Raw genomic sequence first — 19,032 nt, 5'->3', positions numbered from 1 at the left:
AATATCAATCAAATCAAGAGCATTTTCGGAGCATAAGAACCACCACTGATTTAACAAGTTTTCTGTGTTAGGAAATCAAGCATGCAATCCTGCGCATGTAATGCACACTGGGTGTGGTGGTCGTTTCATTTGTCAAAATGCTCAATCTAATGGTAAAATGTCTGCAATGTATGACCCATCTGTACTCCTTTCGGGCTTGGGCTGTCCTGGTGAGCATAGGGCAACCTTTCAATGCAGCAGCATTTGAAGTAAGTGACAGCACAAGACCTGTACTCTGATGAACTCCCTGCCTGGAAGTGGATACAAAAAACTAAACTCCAACATTAACAAGCATTGGCAATGCCAATAGCTTTGGCGTTTACTGCTGTTCTTTGCATTTTGCATTCAAAGACACCAGGGTGCAAGGAGGAGAGTGTGATAATGGTTACAGGTGTGCAATAGAATGAGAAGAGGAACAGAGCAGAGGAGAAAGCCATTGACAGAGGGTGCCATTGATGATGAGCAAGAGGAAATATGAGCGAGAAAATGTGAGCGTAAGAAATAAAGTGATTGTGTGAGAGGAAGGATAAGAGGGGATAGGCAGAGGGGGCAAGATGGCTGGGAAGGGAATAGAGGAGGTAGGATGAGGCAGGGTGGGGGAATGTAGGGTGGTTGGTGGGGTTAAAGAGGTGGTAGTGTTGAGTAGAGAAAGAGGGGGTAGGATTGGTGGCAGTAGAGAGAGGAGTAGGGCGTGTGGAGGGGGCAGACGGTAGCGTGGGTAGAAAAGTTGGTAGGGGCAGAGAGTTAGTAGGCTGGGTGATGGGATAGTGATGGTTGGTAGTGGTAGAAAAAGTTGGTTGGGGGTATAGAGAATGGAGCTAGGGTGGGTGAAAGGGGGTAGGGATGGTAGGTTGATGGCTTAGAGTGATTGGTTGGTTGGGTGGGTTTAGGTAGAGAGACGGAAGGTAGTGTGGGTGGCAACGTTTAGCGAGAGTAGTGGTAAGGTGGGTAGGGTATAGAGAGAGTGGGGATAGGGTTGGTAGGGGGTGGGGTTGTGAGTTTGTTTGTAGGATGGGTAGGCAAAAACACATGCTCCTCGAGCACACACGCAGTGCATATATGTAAAAAAGAAGAAAAGTACTACTGGTGAATGCAGGAATCGATCCGGCTAACTATTGCATGTTAAACCAGCATTCGTACCCGGCGAAGGGCGCTCAGCCAATCAGGTGGGTGGAACAGCGGGCAAGAATGCACAATTCCTTCCGGCTGTCCCAGCCACCTGAGGCCCTTCCCCGGGTGGTGCCTTTTTTTTCTTTCTTCATTTTTCCAATGCGGGGAAGCAACAGGGAGCTATACAGGGGAGAGATTTTTTGACACCTGCGAATGAAGAGAGGATGTCTGTTCCTTGCTTTACTTTTTCAATTTTTCCTATGAATCTTCTGCTCTTCAAAGTGCAATCACATTCCAAGTTTGACAGCAAAAGTATCATTGTTCCCGTTAAACACATCTTTATGCCTGTAAAACAGAGTCGCCCATAAACTTTTGACTCTGACGCACAAATGTTTACTCAAAGTGGCTCCAAAATATCTGGTGGATGACCTCTCTCAGTATATCCCTCCGCCCTCTCGTACGTCAGAGAACCAACTGAAAACTGTTCAGCCAAGATTTAAATTGGCCAAAGCAGGTGGACGCAGCTTTAATGTCCAGAGCACTATTGCCTGGAATGCACTCCTGTATAGCCTCAGAGCTATTCCTACAGCCTCAGAGCTATTCCTACTACTACAGAATTTTAAAAAAGCCTGAAGACGTATTTATTTAACCTACCAGCTGATTAACCTCTCTTGATACCAATTGTATTCTGCTATGATAATGTCTCCTTTGTCTTGTGTGCGCGCTCTGATGCCTCTGGGCATGTGGCGCAGTTTACAAAAACTCAAATAAATAAAGTTTGTTATGTTTGTATTATTTGGTCAACACAATACTCAACTAGTCAGGGGCATTGATTTGTTAAACTGTTTCTGCTGGATTAGAACCGCCAAGCACACAATCTCTCTGGAATGACCATGGAGGAAGAATGCGGCAACATGAGTAATACTATAAGTAAATGTAATAAATGTGTAACATAAAAAAGTAAAAAATTATAAAATCTTGAAGACCAACATAAAACAACCACTTTTTGGCACTTTATTTATATATCACTTCATGTCTTGATGGAACGTCCTACACACTTTAGGTAGACAATTGTTATAAACCAAGGAAATTGGTACTCATTTGATCAACTTTGGAAGGATTAAGAGCTGAGAAGAGCCAAGGTATAAAAGGGCAAATTGATAACAAAACGAATAATATGACAGGCATAGGGTTAACCTATTGTTCTATGTGCTATCCTGGGTGTATTACTGAGGGAGGAAGCCTTGACGTATTAGAAGCAAAGGTAGACTGCCAATTATTGTTATCACAAAAATATTCTATGACTTACAACTGACTAAGTGGACCTCATCTTTCACATGTTGATAAGAGAAGTGTTATATACGTGTGGGCCAGTACGAAACATTAATATTGGAAAAAAATAGAATTCATTAAAAAAAAAACAAAGTCAAGCTGATATTAAGTTCCTCAGTGTACATGAGACCTTAGCACAGCGCATTTACAATCACTGACATGATGTCACCAGTGACATCAATACTAAGATCCATAATCACATTTGATGTGGTATTCCTACAACAGATCGGAAAATAAACTGCGACACTTGACTGTAAAAAAGGCTGAAATGCCTATTGTTAAGCACTCCCAGCACAACAATCATACACAATAGGCTCAGAGGAGTACATGCGCACACACAAAACGTAGTCACCCTAGTCAAAAGGAAAGTAATTTCTTACGCATTGACTAACCAAGCAAACGTCTTCCAAAATGCTTCTTTTAAGCATCTACTAAGCCCTAGTCGGGCATATATAAAGTGGACGAAAGCTGTAAAATTGACTAAATGAACAGTCAGTGAGTGAACATTTCTAAACAGTTCACTCAATGCTTAGAGAATACAGGACTGTTGAAGAGAAATGATCAGCACCACTTGGAAACGGTTATGTAAACATTCATAATGCTTAACATGTGGATGGTAAATGTTAAGGAAGCATTTCTCTTCATCTGGTCAACTCTACTACACTTTCTTTCATAAATCAATGGTATTCAAAGCAATATTAGGTCACTAAGGGCCACCAGTGAAAGGGTGCCAAATTTCCACTCCTGTGGCTCTAGGAAATCATCCTCATTGCCAGGGAGGGTGTGCCATTATATTACCCTAGGTAGAGCATGGAATGGGCGGAGCAGGGCTCTGGCAAAAGAGGTCTTGCAAGAGCGATGCTCCGTCACCCTCTGCACCTCAAAGAGCAGACCACAAGCGCACAGGTTTGCAGAGAAATCTACCAACCACCTCTGAAGCTGCATTATTGCACAGCTAGTAGCCCGCATGCACAAGTAACCCGATTTTAATGAGCTTTCAGAAGCTATACTGAAACCACCAAAGCCTTACACACACTGTTGCAGCTATATCCTGCAATTTAAAGACATCTCTTTATTAGGGTGAATATTGTGACCAATCAAAACAGAAGAGTCCATTATTCACTTACAAGGATTTCTTACTGAATCAGTATAAAACATGTTTAACATTTAATATTATGGACATTATGATGTTCCCATAATGCTCTTTGCTTTTATGCTAATTTCCAGGATTGAGTTCCATGCAGTGTTATTGTGTTGTGCAACCTGGCCCTGGGCCATGCCATTTGCACCGCCCCTTAGCTAAATGCCCTCCTTTCCACAGCCTCTCCAAAGAGGCGAAAGTTCCCCCAGTACATTTTTCCCCATTTCCAGCACTGAACCTATGAGTGGGTAAAGGCTCGCAATGCCGGCCGTGTCAGCATAGGGATTGGATGCCACCAATCACTCAATTTGTCAACCTATACTATTGAAAAAAATGTATTCAGCCCAAGACAGTATTTGATGAAGCATACAGTGAGGTACTGTACTCGCAAAGTAAACTCCCACTGTGTCACACCCTAATGCAATCACGTCTGGTGAGATTTCTGAGGTCATATTTAATGCTGCAAGTCCCGCCAGGTGGGAAGCTACCATCACATCAAATGATTAGGTAAACTTGACAACTCAATTAACAACGTTTTTTTACCCAAATCAAATTCATTGTTTATTAGTCAAAACACTACAATATCCGAGATAGAAAAAGTCTCGACAAAACTAAAAAACTTTGACCGTTTGCAGGACATTAAAAAACACCGGTAAAGAGGACTTCAGCACACCTTTCTCACAAAGAAACCTTTGGAGTCAGTATGAAGTAGATTAAACGTGACAGCACCCACTCCGCTTGCTACATGGCGCTATGCAATGTTACCATCGAGGCGCTTATTGTGGACGTTGTTACAATAGGGCAAAAATAGCCTCTTTCCAACTCAGTTAAAAAAAGACAAAAGTGACATATTTCTGAATCAAACCACGGCTCACATCTTACCAATACAATAAAGTAGTAAATGGCCAAAGTAAAATGAACCTTTACTGTAAAACAATGGCCAGCCTAAAGTAGAAAAAAAGGAGACGGTACCATTAAAGGCACTCCATACAGTCGCGAAATATGTATATAAAGAAACGTTGACTGACCTGGCGCCCCCGTGAGAGTAGTGACTCCATTGTGCTGCTGTTTTATTTTGTTTTTACTGCAGTGGCGAATAATGACCCCAAATAGTTCCAATAACAGGGAATGGACGTGGGAAAACAGCACTGAGTGTTACATTAAGGCTTGAGTTCTCAAGCTCACTCCCTTCGTGCACAGCAGGGCACAGCCAAACCCACAGGCCACCGCAGCCTATTAGCGGTGTCAGTGAGGCGAGCGGACACGCCCCCTATGCTAAGCAGCACCTACGGCGTGACGCAGGCCAGAAAGTCCTGCGTGAGCTAATGATTCCGTTTCTCGTGTTGCAACTTGCAGCTCTCTCACCTGTGTTTGGTGCCTGTAAACTTCTTTTTGGAGCCGGGAAATACTTTACCGGATCACGACCCGTGTCTGGTCAAAAGCATCCACCCTGCACAAAATGGATTATTCCCTTTTTTTGTCTACTCTCGGCCCAGAAGACAAGACGCTGTCTTTGTAGCCTTTTCAAGAAAGTCGTTTTTAGTTGAATTCCTGGTAAATACAAGTCGATAAAGACAAAAACAACTTCTACGTGCGTGCTGTTGTTTAAAGAAGATAAACATCGCGTTCTGACGTTTGTAGGATATTTCTGACAAATACCTGAAGTAGCGCAATAGGTGCCAGCAGTCCACATAAAATCACAACTGCAGTTGTTAAGTACTTGGAGAAAATGTGTGCATACCTATAAAAACTATATATCTCCATAAATCTCAAACTTAAAAACAAAACACTGATGTTGGACCAAAAACCTGTGCTCGGCAGACCCTTATGTGGGCCAAGTCAAACCAAGTGAGAAACCCACCAAAGAAATAAAACGGCCACCCCAACGTATGATATGATATGGCATTTATAACGCGCCTATACACAAGTGTTTCAATGTAGGTGGGCCTGCACCTCCCTTTGTGCACCTCTGCGTCATGGTGGTGATGATGTGGGAGCATGGAAGTGCAGGGGTGCGGCCTCGACCAGTGCCCACATACCGCTCAACTTGCATGCGTTTGGCGGGTGTCACCTGCCCAGTTCTCTCCCCCGCCTAGCTCCTTACATGTCCATTCCTTTTTTTTGGGGGTCTCACCCGCCCAAAATGAAATCGTCTGTTGTCACCCGACAAGGCCAGGGACTAAAAAAGGTTGGGAGGTATGTACACAGAGCACTGGAAGGCGGACACCTCACTCCAGAGTTGATTTTTTTTTTTAGACCTGCACACTTCTTCCACAATGGTAAAAGCGAGAGCATTGCTGAATGCTAAAGAGACACTGCACATATCAATTCTGATGTGTCTAAGCTTGATGTTTTATTGTTGCAGTTGTTAATTTACCATAACAAAATTCCAGTTTACCACACTGGCGATGAAAACGGCGACAGCCACAAAATCAGCAACGAGAGCACTATACTGTGCATCCAGGCCTCTGGAGCAATCAGAAGTTGTAGTCACTCTGCCTTGCACAAGTGAACAATAAAAAGAGGTGCGCTTTAGCGCTGATTCAGGGTCAATACTCACAATCATACCTTAGTATTTTTAAAGAAGGTACACATAGAACCCATGGCATGCAGAGGGTTCAAAGTGAAACTGCTGGGATCAGGGGAGCCGATTTATGAATTTCCTGGGGATGCCCAAAATAGGAAGTTACCTCACCGGCAATTATATGACTGCATTTACAAGTAGTCACCAACTTGGTGTAAGCTGGGGTGGGGGGGTGGCGCAGAACAGTGGAAACATTAGCTAGCATATACAAAAGTCAAGTAAGAAGGAGGATTAAGCCTTCCAGTTGCATTCCAGTACGTCATCACTGCCCCTACTCCACCCCTCTATACTCATCCAGGTTGTAGATACAAGAAGTGCTTCTCTAGCTTCCTGGGCCAATCAGCACAAATAAGCTCCTATTTGGCAGAACGGGGCATGGGGATACAAGAGTGGTTACATTGTCCTATTCCACAACAGTGAAGAGAAGGTCTTTTAGTACGAGCAGAACGCCTGAATGACATCCTTCGATATCACAAAGATTTGCTCTCCAATGTCTTAGGTTGCATCATAAATAGCAGCACAAAATCAAATTACGTTCTGGGGACATCCCCATCAATCATAAGGTGAGATGAGGACTTGCAAAATGCACTAGACCATTAGAATAATTGGGTAGATTTTAACAGGGTAGAGTACCATTTTATGGTACTCAAAATTTGTGGTCGAGTGTCCCTTCTGAAATGTTTGTGTGCACTAATGGTACTGTCTGTATCTGTTCTATAGATGGCAAGAGTGCACCAGTTGAAGCCCAATTACCTGAAATTCGGCCCGTTACAGCCTACAATTCGAGCAGGTCAGTAAAGGGGGACTGCTCTGTGAGGGGTTGATGGGCAATGGAGCAGCTATGAGTTGGATGTGTATTGAGCACCCAGGATTCTGCCTGTCTGGAGGTTGACCTGCTTCTCTTTTCCCCAAAGAGAGATCACTCAGGTGGAGTCAATGAGCCCTGTAAGTAGCAGCACAAAAAAGTATGAATTTGGCCTAGAAAAGGCGTGGTTCAATAAAGATCTTACATTACACCAGTAAGTTGGTCAAATACTCTACATCAGGGCTTCCAATGTCCACACTGCAGCTTGATAGATGAAGCTTTTGGCTATGAAATCCTGGCATTCACAAGATTTTGTCAATAGATTTTGTTTGAGCATTGCTAATTAGAAAAATGACTATCGTAATATGTGTATTTGGGATTTTTAAACTTGAACTCAAGAGTCGGGCAGGCTTGGCAGCCCAAGCTCTGGTGTTGAGGAAGAGAAGCATTACCAGAGGTTTGAAAAATCAATATATTGTCCGTACTGGAATTGTTTAATGGCTGTCTGATGGTGGGCATGAAGTTTGAAGAGGCTGAAGCTCAGGATGGAACCTATGCGGTGGGGCCAGATTTGTCTATGGAACCGAAGGCTTGCTGTGCACAACTGCTGGCAGCAGTCACAGTGGTACCTGCAGACCCAGAGCGAGACAGAGAATGACAATCTCAGCACCCAAGGATCCAAACTAAATGGATTTAGCATCAAACTCGTGACCAACCACCACAAGTTCATTGTGCGGAGAGCGGCTAGTTGAACTTCCTTTGGAAGTACCAAGCCATAGAGAGAATATAAGAAATCCAAGTAACTGGTAAGGACAATGCAACATCAATGTAGACTTCGGACATTTGGACTAATTTTGTACATGACAGATCAGAAGTGACTGGCTTTCAAGGAGGGGCAGCTGCATTGGAGCCCAGTGCCTCTAGTATATCTGGTTGTTGCAGCCACAATGCACCCTGCAACGAATCGCAGGATTCTGTCTCTTCTCCCCACAGGGGAGACTTTCCTTGTGAGGCTAGCAAGGTGAGCTTGCTATGCAGTTTCCCCCCCTAGGTCTAGAGGCAAGACAGACCTCACTGGGAGAAACTCCCCCTCTGAGGCAAGGACTCCTGTTCTTATGAGGAACTCCTTAAGCAACATATCACTAACCCACATTCAAAAACATTATATGAAAGAACAAATTAAAATCTGTTATTGTCAGCTAAACACTCTGCTTGTACCTTAAGATGAACACTTATGTGGTAATGAGATGAATACAAAACCGGAAGAATGCAGAGTATGAATAAAACAGAGAAGAAGGACTTTGACACTACGCCAGGGAAGTCCCATGGCAATATCATAAAAATTGGAGGCGGAGAACATGAGAGAGGGAGAACCTTTGAGTTTCGAAGCAGCTGGCAGAAATACACTGAAGGAAACTTGGTCACGTGGCATCCGAGGCTAGAGAGACGCGTAAGGGCAACTTCCAAAGTGTGGCATTGGAAAGTAGAGGAGACGCGAGAGATCAAGTTGGACTGTTAAAATGAATTTCTGAACTCTGACCTGGTGGACAGAGGTTCAGGAGGCCAGCCTAGTTTCTTGGAACAGGGTAACCTTCTGGACAAGCCAGGCCAATCAAGGTAGCTTGGCGGCAGTCAAGACTAGGTCTCAGGAAGGGTGAGGTGACTGAAACACCTCAATGAGCACACAGAGTACAGGACACTTACAAATCACTCCCAGTCAGGTGTAGATATATCAAAAATACAAATACATTTATTTCAAGGCCTTTGAGTTTCAACACACAAATAAAATCACAATGATACCATTAAGCCAACACAATCCTATCTAAATACATATATACAATCCCAATGGGGTCCAAAGGGTTAATGCACAAAATGGGTCCAAAACCTAAAGGGGAAGGTAAAGGCAGTGCAAATAGTCTTTAGTCCCTTGTACATCCAGCACACTCCTAACTAAGAGGCAGACTGATCCCTAAGAAGAGTGGAGCCTAATGCTTAAATGTACATGCAATGTTAGCGCACGTAGTAGTTCAAATGGGCAAAACAGGGTCTGTTCAAGGGTCTGTAGCAACTCAGGAAGGTGGGTGAGGCGATGAAGAATAGATTCACACTATTCGAGGAGGGTCTCCACTTGAGGGCAGAGTCGATTCCAAGGGTTGGGAATAGTTTGCTAGTTCACACTAGCAGTGGAAAGGAAAGGGGCCTTCGTGCGTAAAAATGGATGGCGGCGTTAGGTGCCACCAGTTAGGGTTGCAATTACTCACCGACCCCCGGCGCAATCCGGACCAAACTTCGGCAGTCGAGTCCACTTCGGTTGCAGGTTCAAGTGCAGCAATATGGCGGCTCTCCGGGTTTCGGCGGCAAAGATACATCAATGATTCCCAAATGGGACAATGGCAATTTCTCCGCTCCTGGTGGATGGATCAGGCCAGTTTCACTGCAGCAGGATTCAGGGGCAAGAGGGGCACAAATGCAGTGCACCTGCAAAGTTCCTCACCACGACTGGGTGAAATAGTAACAATGTATACTCCAGTTCTGGCGCACTCGTCTCACTGCAGAGCTGGGAACGCCAAGTGTACGATAGTCAGTGTGAGTGTGCCGTGAGCAAAGAGCTAGCTTTATACCAAGTTTTGAGGGCCTCCTCAAAATGGCTACGGTACCAGGGCAAAGGTCCTGCTAAGCTGGTCAGCTCACTGGTTGGCCCAGGGACACTTCCGAGAAGGCTTACTTGCAGGGATTGATGAAGGTGCCGAGAGTAGTTGGCCCCACTATTCCTTTGGGTCAAAGCATCTTTGCAGACCTTCTAGGATGACCTGATGCAGAGGGGTCTCACGGGACGACAATGGGCTCAAGATGCCAAACCTTCCAGCGGGTCACCAGGGGTTCCTCGACTCGGCTTCTTAGTGTCAGGATACTTGGATCCTATCCTTCGTTCTGTGAGAACTCCAGAGATCGACATGTTATGGGTGTTTGCGGTCTTCTCTTATCCAGAATCTCCTTTGCGCCAAAACGAAGAGGACCAAATGGGAGATCTGCTCACATACAGGCATACCATACGTGGACCAATCACGGACCACAGTGCTCTCAGGCATTCACAGCACTCCAGACTCTCTGGCACCCAGGATGTGTATTGGAACCAGACGTTCCAGCCCACATTCTAAAAGCACACACACAAGGCATGCAGAAGCCCGCGAAAGCTTGGCGTGTCGTGGGAGAATGCAGGCCCAAATAAGGACTGACTCAGGTCGGCTCAACCTGTGGAAGGGGCAAGATGGCCAAAGGACAGGACAAAGAACTTTGTGGCATGGTCATTTTGCAGCAAGGTCACCCATTTGTGCCAAACATGGTTAACGCCGTTAACATGGCAAGAAAGGGTTAAAAATATATGAAAAGATAAGCTGCCACCAGCTCTGTCCATAGCACATCCGCACTTACCCTAAAAAATCCTTCGAGAGTATCTAGGGCCTTTGGAAAAGACTAGAGACCCAAAATGCACTGCACTGTAAGGTACATTGTGCATTTGTAGCAGGTTGCTAAAAAGTTGCAACCCTGACAAGGAGTAAGGGAAACAAAGTCTCCCAGTACTGACTGTCTTAAGGGCATGTCAGTTTCCCCATAAAAAGTGAGCAAAAAGGCCAGAGTACAGCAGAAGGCTGGGCTCCTCTGGTAAAGTCAGACTATGGTTTAAAACATCAGCAAAAAGTTGGGGGTACACAACTGGAGGGAGAATTACACATAAATGGGAATATTTCCTAACACTCGCCCATCCCAGACCAAGGACATGGGGAATTAGTCCACCCCTGGATGAGACTCATATTCAGGTCAGTTAAGCATTCTGGACAACCCATCAACATTGCTATGTTGGACCCCTGGCCTATGCTCAATAGTGAAGTCAAAGCCTTGCAGACTTAAGGACCCCCTGAGCAACTTTGGATTCTCTCCCTTCATGTTCATTAGCCACTTTAAGGGCTTATGGTCAGTTTGCACTGTGAAGTGGGTCCCATAGAGGTAGGGCCTCAGCTGCCTTAGGGCCCACACAACAGAGAAACATTTGTTCTCTACTGTGGACCATCTGCGCTCTCTGTACTTAAGCTTATGACTAATGAAGCCAATAGGTTGTTCCTCACTCATCTACTTGTGATAGTAAAGCTCACATCCCAGTGGCAGAGGCATCTGTATGCACAATAAAAGGTATTTGGTAATCAGGGGCCCTGAGAACAGGAGCCTGGCACAAGGAATCTTTTAAGCCATTGAAGGACCTTCCCAGAATCTTCAGACCAAGTTACCTTCTTGGGTTTCTTAGGAGTTGTGAGAGCAGTCAAAGGGGCAGCTATGGTGCCATAGTCTGCCATGAAATTTCTGTAGTGCCCAGTGAGTCCTGAAAAGGCTCTCACTTGGGTCTTTGTAGTGGGGGTAGGGCAGTCTTGTACTGCTTGTACTTTACTGAGTAGAGGCTGTATCCACCCTCCACCTACTTCATGTCCAAGGTAGACCACTGATCCTTGTACAATCTGGCATTTACTGGCCTTTATGCTCAAGTGGGCCTTGTGAAGAGCCTGAAACACAATCCTAAAGTGTTTTACATGATCCTCCCAGGTGGCACTGAAAACTGCTATATCATCCAGATATGCAAGACAGAATTCATCCAACCCATTAAGGACATGATTCACAAGCCTCTGGAAAGTGGCAGGTGCATTACTCAACCCAAAAGGCATTACCCTGAACTGCTAAAGACACTCTGGTGTTGAGAAAGCTGTCTTCTCCTTGGCATGTTCTGCAAGAGCTATTTGCCAATAGCCTGCAGTGAGGTCAAATGTGCTGAGGTATTTGGAGGAACCCAAAGTATCCACCAGCTCATCTGTTCTAGGCAAGGGGGGTGCATCTGTGTTGGTGACAGCATTCAGAGCCCTGTAATCCACACAGAACCTCAACTCGGAGGTACCTGCCTTTGGAACCAAAACAACAGGGCTGGACCAAGGACTACCAGACGGTTCAATAAACGCAGGATACAACATCTTGTTGACCTCCGTCTTAATGTAAGACCTTACTTTGTCTGACATTCTGTATCCCCTACTTTTGGTAGGTACGCTGTCTCTTGTGTCAATGTCATGTTTGCACCAAGGCGTCAAACCAGGAGACTGTGAGAACAAGGGGGAAATTGCCTCAGCAAACTTTTAACCTCTACTTGTTGATCAGCAGTCAGGTGAGGGGCCACTTGGACACCCTCAATGGATCTGTCTGAAGGACTGCCCTAGAACAGGTCAGGGAGAGGTTCTGACTCCTCTTCCTCAACATCTGAAGCCAGCAGCAGTGCAGGGATTTCAACTCTTAGGATGAAAGCCTTCAGACTATTTACATGGAAGACTTTTGGAGACTGACCAGCCTTTCCACAGTCCACCAAATAGTTGACCTCACCCAGTGACCCCAACACTGTAAGGTCCTGACCATTTGTCCTGTAAAGCTCTAGGCCTTATGGGATTCATGATCAGGACTTGCTGACCAGGTGTAAAATTGATGAGGGAAGCCTTCTGGTCATATCAGTGTTTCACTAGTGCTTGCCCTGCCTTCAGTTTCTCACTAACCAGACCCATCAGGAGTACCATCCTTTTTCTGAGCCCTAACACATAGTTGACTACATTGGTAGTTATAGGAGGAGAGGGCATCTCCCATCCTTCCTTGACTATGGCTAAGGGTCCCCTCACAGGGTGAACAAACAGAAGCTCAAAGGTCTGAAGCCATCACCCTACGGTGGTACCTCTCTGTAGGCAAACAGTAAGCATGGTAACAGAAGATCCCAATTTCTTTTTTGAGGTTCCTCCAGAGCCCTAATCATGCTTTTTAAGGCCCTGTTAAACCTCTAAACTAGACCATTGGTTTGTGAGTGATATGCAGATGAAAACTTATAGGTGACACCGCATTCCTTCCACATGGCCTGCATATACTTTGACATAAAGTTGCTGCCCCTAGCAGACACAACTTCTTTAGGGAAGCCAACCCTAGTAAATATGCCAAGTAAAGCTTTTGCAACTGACTTGGCAATCACAGTCTTCAATGGGATGGCCTCAGGATACCTGGTAGCATGTTCGACCAGTACCAGGATAAACCTATTGCCTGAAGATGTTTGGGGGTCAAGGGGGCAAACAATGTGGATCCCCACCCTCTGAAATGTTACCACAACAACTGGGAGTGGTACCAGTGGAGCTTGGATAGTTGAGCCACTCTTACCAGAAAACTGGCAGGCGGCACAACTCTTGCAGTGACCTTCTACTTGCACCCCCATCTTGGGCCAGTAGAAATGCATGGATAACCTTTGCTTGGTTCTCTTGATACCAAGGTGACCAGCGAGGGGCACTTCATGCGCCAGCTGCAGGAGGAAGGGTCTTACAGCAAGGGGAACCACCAACCTCCTATGGTCTCCTTCTGTAGACTCTGTAGGCTCACTGTATAGGAGCCCACCTTCCCAATAAATCCTGTGCTTCCCAGGAGGTTCACCCTCAAGCTGGGAGCAGGCCTGTCTCCTTAGGCCTTCCAGAGATGGGCACTCACATTGGCTCTTACTGAATTCATCCCTGTCAGGACCACCTTCTAATAACAAGCCTTTTAGTTCAGCATGGTCATTTGTATGAAAGACTTCAGGTAACATCTCTACCTCATCAGGTCCTGGTGTTTGACCAACTACTTCCACCTCAGTGGTAGGTGAGTTAGAGGGAATGTTTTCTTTCCCTATTTTGTCTTTCTTGACTCCTTTAGCCTTGGGTTTCCCTTTGGCTGGGGCAGGGCAGTGGTCTTGGCCAGTGCCGCCCTGGTTTGAGACCTTGTGCAGGGTCTTTTTGCTGTATCTCGCACAAGCCTTAAAGCTCTGAGATCATTTCCCAGCAAGACCTTTCCTGGGACATCTCTCTGAATGCTCACTGGAATCCTGAATACTGTACCATTTATAGTAAGATTTCAAGTATACCTGGGAACTTGAGAGGTGGGCTATCAGCCAGCTCAGTGAGCATCAGAGGAGCTCTGGCAAATTCCTGTGGATCTACCATGGTAGAATCCACTACAGTACTGCTGCACCCACTATCCCTAAGAGCAGTAGTATCTACTCCATTTATCAGCATACTGTCTTTAAAGTAGTGCTTGGTATTATCAGGAATCCTAGCATAAGACTCTGAGACTCTAGGCTCAGAGGAACCCAGGGAAACTAAAACTACCTCTGAATCTATCCCACTGGGAAAGGAATCCGAGGAGAAGGATGCCCCTGTAATTTCTTCTTCCTCATAGGAGGAGAAGAACAAGTTACTCTCTTACCTGGTAACTTTCTTTCGATGGGATGGTCCGACGACGTATTCCATATCTATGGCATGTAATCACCACAGCTGTGCTGCTTCGGAAAATCTTCAGCATCTGCGTCCTGCGTCGACGGCCGACGTCACTGGATGTTATAAGTAGGACGCACGATGCCCGCAGCCTCAGTTGTAGTTTTTTCCCAGATCGTGTGGCACCAGTCTTCTGTCAGTCTGACACACAAAGCCTTGCGGAAACGTAAGCTGCAATCGCATAAGAAATTCTGTATCGGGGAAGGCAGGGAGGGAGCGATATGGAATACGTCATCGGACCATCCCATCGAAAGAACGTTACCAGGTAAGAGAGTAACTTGTTCTTCGAGGGTATTGGGTCCTCCGACGTATTCCATATCTATGACAGACTCCCAAAGCAGTACAAATGCAAGGCGGTGGGAAAAGAATTTAGAAAACAGAAATTTAGAATGTCGAATCAAATTGCGGAGTAAAGGACCGCCTTGCCAAAGGCCAGATCCTGCCCGCAGATAGAATCGAGGGAGTAGTGACGTACAAAAGTATGTACCGAAGCCCAGGTGGCTGCATCACAGATGTTACGAATAGGAACATCCCTCTGTAGGGCAGTAGAGGCAGCCATACTCCTGGTAGAATGGGCCCGCAAGCCGACCGGTGGGTCCTTACCCGACAAGCGGTAACACTCAGAGATAGCCAAAACCATCCAGGGAGACAAAGTCTGTTTCGTCACAGCTTGTCCCAAACGCTTTCCAGCGTAACCAATGAAGAGTTGATCATCCAGTCTGACCCGGGACATGCGTGAAATATAAAATCTTAACGCTCTCCAAGGATTAAGCCTATGAAGCCTCTCTTCTTCCTTACCAGGATGTGAAGGAGGATAAAACGCCTGAAGAACAACCTTCTGGCCTAAATGAAATTCCGACACCACCTTCGGAAGAAAGGAAGGACGAACTATAAGGACAACCCTGTCCTTATGAAACACAGTGAAGGGTGGCTTAACTGAAAGTGCCTGTAACTCACTCACTCTGTGAGCGGAAGTGACCGCAACCAAAAATACAGTTTTAAAAGTTAACAGTCTCATAGGGCATGAATGCAAAGGCTCAAACGGAGAACCCACCATCAGAAACTTGAGAACAAGGTTCAAATCCCAACCGAGCACCTGGAAAGGTGACGGAGTGAACACATTAGTGAGCCCTTTCAGAAACTGAGAAATAAAAGGAACTTTAAAATAGGAACACTCTTCAGACGAGCGCTTAAATATGGACAGCGCCGCCAGGTAACCTTTAACGGTACCCACTTGCAAGCCAATGTGGGCCAAAGAAAGCAAAAAAGACAGAACCATGGGAATATCACATGCAAAAGGATCCACATTCTTAACCCTGCACCAGTCGCAGAACTTATGCCAACGGGCCTTTGTTGCGGGCCGTCTGGCCAAGAGCAACACCTCCATCACGTCTTCAGGGAGGTCCCAATCCTTATACCTCAAACTATCAGAAACCAAGCGTGAAGGTTGAGGGATCTGACCTCTGGATGGAGAACTTGACCCCCCTCCCGTGAGAGCAGATCATCTCGGTAGGGAAGACGACGTGGAGGGCAGATGGACAAGTCGAGAAGGTCCGGGTACCACGTCCTCCTGGCCCACGCCGGAGCAATGAGGATCATCCGGGAACCGAACCTCCGTAACCTCCGCAGTACTTGCAGGATGACGGGGACTGGAGGAAACTTGTACAGCAGTGGGAATGACCAATCCACCACGAACGCGTCTCCTAAGGCTCCCTTTGGAGGAAATTCCCGTGAGCAGAACCTCCCGCACCTCTGGTTGACACTGGAGGCGAAGAGATCCACTTGAGGGGTCCCCCAAAGGTCGAAGATCTCCAGGAGAATCTCCTGAGCCAACTCCCACTCGTGAGAGATCGTGCTCTGCCTGTTCAGAGCGTCCGCCGTCTCGTTTTCGTCTCCGGCCAGATGAACTGCCGAGATCGAAACTTCCTGCTGGATTGCCCAGAACCGGAGCTGCATCGCATCCCTGCACAGAGGAAGTGACCCTGCCCCCCTTTTTGTTGAGGTAGTGCATGGCCGCCGTGTTGTCTGTCAGGATCAGGACATTCTTCCCTCGCACAGTCGGCAGAAAAACCTTCAGGGCTAGCCTGACGGCCCTCAGCTCCAACAGATTGATATGGAGTCTGGACTCCGATGGGGACCAACGACCGCTGACTGTCAACTCGTTGGCATGAGCGCCCCATCCCGTGAGGGATGCGTCCGTCACGATCGTCACCTCCGGCCAGGGTAGCCAAAATGGAGCCCCCTTCATCAGATTGTCTTCAACGGCCCACCACAGAAGGTCCTGGGCGACCGAGGACGGCACCTGAACAGGGTCCGACATCCTGCCGGAGGACTGAGACCACTGGAGCTTGAGTGCCCATTGCAAAGATCTCATCCGCAACCTGGCTTCTGGCACCAGAAGAATGCAGGATGCCATGAGGCCAAGCAATCTCAAGAACTCGAATGCTGGGAGACTCTGTGCAAGCTGAAACTTGTACACCATCTGCTGAATGTGATGAGCCCTCACCTGGGAGGAAAACACTGCCCCAGGGACATGTCGAGCGCTGCTCCGATGAAGCCCAGCTTGTGGAGGAAGTGGCAGGTGACTGACAGATGATCCAGGACATGCTCGGGAGATCGCGCCCTGATCAACCAATCGTCCAGGTAGGGGTAGACGTGAATGCCCCCTTTCCTGAGGTGCGCTGCCACCACTACCATGAGCTTGGTGAATACCCTGGGGACGGAGGTCAATCCGAACGGCAGGACCCAAAACTGAAAGTGCAAGTCGCCAACCGCGAACCTCAGGTACTTCTTGTGCTTTGGATGTATCGGCACATGAAAATAAGCGTCCTTGAGGTCGAGAGACACCAACCAGTCCTGAAGTTGAAGGGCCTGGAGGACTTGAGAGAGAGTAACCATCTTGAACTTGTCCTTCCTGAGGAGTTTGTCAAAACCGCGCAAGTCCATGATGGATCTCAATCCCCCGTCTTTCTTTGAAATTAAAAAATAAGGGGAATACCATCCCTTGTACCGCTCCGCTACAGGCACCAGTTCTATGGCGCCTTTCTCCAGCAGGGATTGAATTTCCTGCGCAAGGAGCTGATCCGGACTCTTCAAACAGAGATTCCCGCGCGGATTGTCTCGAGGCCTCTGCAAGAAAGGAAGACAGTAGCCGTGGGTTATGATCTCCAGAACCCACACATCTGAAGTAATGGTGCGCCACTCTGCAAGATGCTGCGCCAGCCTTCCCCCAACTGGCGAACCATGGGACATGGCGTCATGACTGAGCTGGAGCAGCTGCGGCATTGCCTGAGGGCAAAGAGGCAACAGCTGGAGCAGCCTTGGCACCTCGAGTACCTTGTTTTCCATCTCTGGCACTCCTACGGTGGACCCTTTGACTGACAGCTCCTCTCGCTTTACCAAAGGAGGAGTAAAAACGAAAGGAACCTCCCCTCCATTGCAGTCCCCTAGGATGAAAAGGCGGAGGTTGGCGAACTGCAGCGCCCAATGACTTTGCTGCAGCTTTAGAGGTCTGCAACCTCTCAAGGCTCTCGTCAGCCTTGCTGCCAAAAAGATGTTCCCCGTCAAAGGGCATGTTGAGGAGCGGGGCCTGCACATCAGGAGCAAACCCAGACTTCCGCAACCACGCAAACCTGTTTATCACGCTGCTCGCCGCCAAGGACCGGCTGATGCAATCTGCCATGTCCAAACCCGACTGAACGGCCTCACACATGGCATCCTTGCCATCCTGAACCATGGCAAGGAAACCATCCCGTTCGTCCCCTTCGGGAATATGTTCAGCCGCTAAGGAAACACAGTTCCACAGAGTGTGCGTGAAACGTGACAAGGCACAAACAGAGTTGGCCGCCTGAAGCAACATACCCCCTGAAGAAAACACTTTCTTCGCCCAGCCGTCAAAACATTTGTCGTCCCTATCAGGAGGGATGGTAGGATACAACGCCTGCTTTGCCGGGGCCGTAGCCGCCTGCACCACCAAACTCTCCGGAGTGGGGTGCCTGGTCAAGTAGCAGTGGTCGCTACTGGCTGGGTGGTATTTTCGCAGCAAAGACCTGCCCACTGCTGAGAGACTTTCCGGAGCAGTCCAAGCAGCCGCCACCCTCCTCCGTAGAGCATATGGAACGGCAGTACCGGGTCAGTTGGTGGACCTTGGTCAAGGATATCCGTAAGGTCACCCTGAAGAAAATCCCCTGGGGGGGCAGACCATCCCAAGTACTCGGTGACCCTGGACATAAGGCGCCGGTACGAGGAGTCGGCATGAGTGCCAGGCTCAGGCCTACAAAACTCCACCTCCGGAGAGGTGTCCAGCCCACTGGCATTGTGCAGGGACTGCCGCAGGTCCTCAATTTGGCTATGGCCCAAGAGAATCTCGTCTGGCACCGTATCCGGAACCATGCCATCATCAGAGCCCTCATCCGCCTCTGAAATAAACTCAAACTGGCGGCAAGAAGGCACAGAATGTGGAACAAAGCCATGCTTTACCTTTGCCAGAGCCTTTCTAGGTGGTTCCACCGAGCCCCAGGGAACCCCCGTCGAAACAGCCTTGATAGGCGTCGAAGGTGTCGAATGAATCAGCGTCGACCCCGAACGCGACGCTGACAGCATCAATGGCATTGACACAGTCCTCAAGGCCAGACCCCGAGCGTGTCCCTCGAGAGCC

The 19,032-nt window shown here is 47.5% G+C and overlaps 1 protein-coding gene across 2 annotated transcripts in view; it reads right to left on the bottom strand.

The window, feature by feature from the left end:
• The window catches only part of PLD1 (phospholipase D1), an 886,935-nt gene that overhangs the window by 616,809 nt on the left and 251,094 nt on the right, over positions 1–19,032 (bottom strand). The window contains exon 1 of one of the 2 annotated variants that reach the window (XM_069618744.1): positions 4,651–4,813. The exons of the other annotated variant lie outside the window; for it this stretch is intronic. The gene's annotated coding sequence lies outside the window, so the exon portion shown is untranslated. Of the gene's footprint in view, positions 1–4,650; positions 4,814–19,032 lie in introns of those variants that run through there. 2 annotated transcript variants of the gene reach the window in all.

This window comes from Ambystoma mexicanum, chromosome 10, assembly GCF_040938575.1.
Source record: "Ambystoma mexicanum isolate Mex_15411 chromosome 10, UKY_AmexF1_1, whole genome shotgun sequence".
Taxonomy (NCBI): domain Eukaryota; kingdom Metazoa; phylum Chordata; class Amphibia; order Caudata; family Ambystomatidae; genus Ambystoma; species Ambystoma mexicanum.
This window is presented reverse-complemented; position numbering and strand designations above follow the sequence as displayed.